We start from the raw sequence: 2,408 nt of genomic DNA, 5'->3' as shown, positions 1-2,408 counted from the left end.
GAAGCCCTTGGTCCTGCCAAGACTGAACCCCCAGTGAAAGTGATTGTTGGGGGGAGTGTGGTAATGGGGACAGGATGGGGAGGGGAAGCCCATATAGAAGGGGAGTGGGAGGAGGGGTTATGGGGATGTTGGCACAGAAACTGGGAAGAGGAATAACAATTGAAATGTAAATAAGAAATACTCAAGTTAATAAAGATGGAGGAAAAAAAATAAAAGTCCTTACTATTAAATTTCTCTTAGTGAAATAAAATATGCTTAAACAAGATGATATCAATTTAAGTTTGACTACCTAGCTTTTTTTTTTTTCACATTTTCAGAAGGAACTGATTTATCTATTATGTTCAGTCTTGCAATTGTCTGTTAGAAAAACAAAACAAAGCTAGTTCCCAGTTTCTGGTCTGGCCTTCTAGCCGTAGTCGTGGAATCCCGCGCGTGTTCTAACGGGAATGTCATACCCAGGCTACCCCCGGACAGGCTACCTACCTTTCCCTGGATATCCTCCTGCAGGTCAGGAGTCCTCTTTCCCCACTTTGGGTCAGTATCCGTACCCTAGTGGTTTTCCACCAATGGGAGGAGGTGCTTACCCACCAGCTCCTAGTGGTGGCTACCCAGGAGCTGGAAGCTATCCCACATCTGGAGGTTATTCAGTCGCTGGGGGCTATCCTGGAACCCTAAATCCAGGGGGTCCTCCAGCCTATCCTGGAGGCCAAGGCTTTGGGACCCCACCCGGTGAAGCAGGCTTTTTTGGCTATCCACAGCCACCTGCACAGTCTTACGGCGGTGGACCAGCCCAGGTTCCAGTCCCAGGTGGCTTTCCTGGAGGGCAGATGCTGTCTCAGTACCCCGGAGGACAATCTCCCTACTCTGGCCAGCCTTCGATGACTCAGGGCACCCAAGGAACAATCTGCCCAGCCTCCAACTCTCGATGCTATGAGAGATGCAAAAATTCTCCGCAAAGCAATAAAGGGGTTTGAGACTGATGAGCAAGCGATTGTGGATGTCGTGTCTAACCGTTCCAATGACCAGAGGCAACAAATTAAAACAGATTTTAAGACCATGTATGGCAAAGATTTAATTAAAAATCTCAAGTCAGAGTTGAGTGGAAAAATGGAAGAATTAATCCTTGCCCTGGAAGGATCAATCCTACATACTATGATGCCTGGAGTTTATGGAAGGCGATGCAGGGAGCAAGAACTCAAGAGCGTGTGTTGATAGAGATTTTGTGCACAAGAACAAGTCAAGAAATCCAAGACATTGTTAGATGCTATCAATTAGAATTTGGTGTGAGCTCGAGAGGGACATTAGATCGGATACCTCAGGACATTTTGAATGGGTCCTCGTGTCCATGTGCCAGGGAAACCGTGACGAGAGTCAGAGTATAAACCAGCAGATGGCCCAGGAAGACGCCCAGCGCCTCTATCAGGCTGGGGAGGGGAGGCTAGGGACAGACGAATCCTGTTTCAACATGATCCTTGCCACAAGGAGCTTCCCTCAGCAGAGAGCCACCAAGGAGGCTTATTCCAGGATGGCTAATCGAAATTTGCTAAGCAGTGTGAGCCGGGAATTTTCCGGATATGTTGAAAGCGGTTTGAAGACCATACTGCAATGCGCCCTCAGCCGCCCTGCCTTCTTCACTGAGTGACTCTACTATTCCATGAAAGGCGCTGGAACCGATGACTCCACCCTGGTCAGGATTGTGGTCACTCGGAGTGAGATTGACCTCTTTCAGATAAACAGCTGTTCACCCAGAAGTGTTGTGGTTTGCCTTGGAGTTATTTGTATTTTGATGCTAATTCCACTGCCCCAAGGACAGCTGCCTAGTCTGGTACTCAGGACTCAGGTGACTTCACCAGAACCACCTCTCCATTGAATTTGTAAAGTACAGGTGAGGGGCAGGTACAGGATAGAAGGAGGCCTGTCATTGGAGGAGAAGGAAGGATGGGCGGGAGAGAAGTTTGAAGGAAGAGGAGGAGACTAGAACAGAGACAGGAGAGACCGAGAGAGGGGAGAAGCCGTGGCAGGACGAGATGACAGGTGATGTTAAGATTCCGCTCTGTGTATTTACAGGTTGTTATTAATGTTCTCAAGGGATGGATAGTACTGGGCTTTGTATGTTTAAGTGGGCAATTATATCTTACCAATTGGATCTAAGATTATTGTGATGTGTGTTCCTTTATGTGAGGGTTTAAGTGTAGGAAAGTGTGCGGCTGGGCTGTGTTTCCGCCAAGATATCTAGCAGATATCTTGGGGCACCGAGGTGTAGACCCAGCGAGGTAAAAGACAACCATATTTTTTTTTATTTTTATATTTTTACAACACAGATGTATCAGAAGACCTTAAGCACGATGATTGCAAGTGACACGAGTGGAGATTACAGGAAGCTGCTCCTGGCCATCATTGGCCAGTGA

The 2,408-nt window shown here is 47.5% G+C and overlaps 1 pseudogene; it reads left to right on the top strand.

Annotated features, from left to right (window-relative positions):
• Window positions 1-444: 444 nt before the first annotated feature.
• LOC116895259 lies at window positions 445-2,408 on the top strand (annotated as a pseudogene).

This window comes from Rattus rattus, chromosome 3 (assembly GCF_011064425.1).
Source record: "Rattus rattus isolate New Zealand chromosome 3, Rrattus_CSIRO_v1, whole genome shotgun sequence".
Taxonomy (NCBI): Eukaryota; Metazoa; Chordata; class Mammalia; order Rodentia; family Muridae; genus Rattus; species Rattus rattus.
The sequence above is the reverse complement of the archived record's forward strand: the minus strand, read 5'-3'. Positions and strand labels throughout refer to the sequence as shown.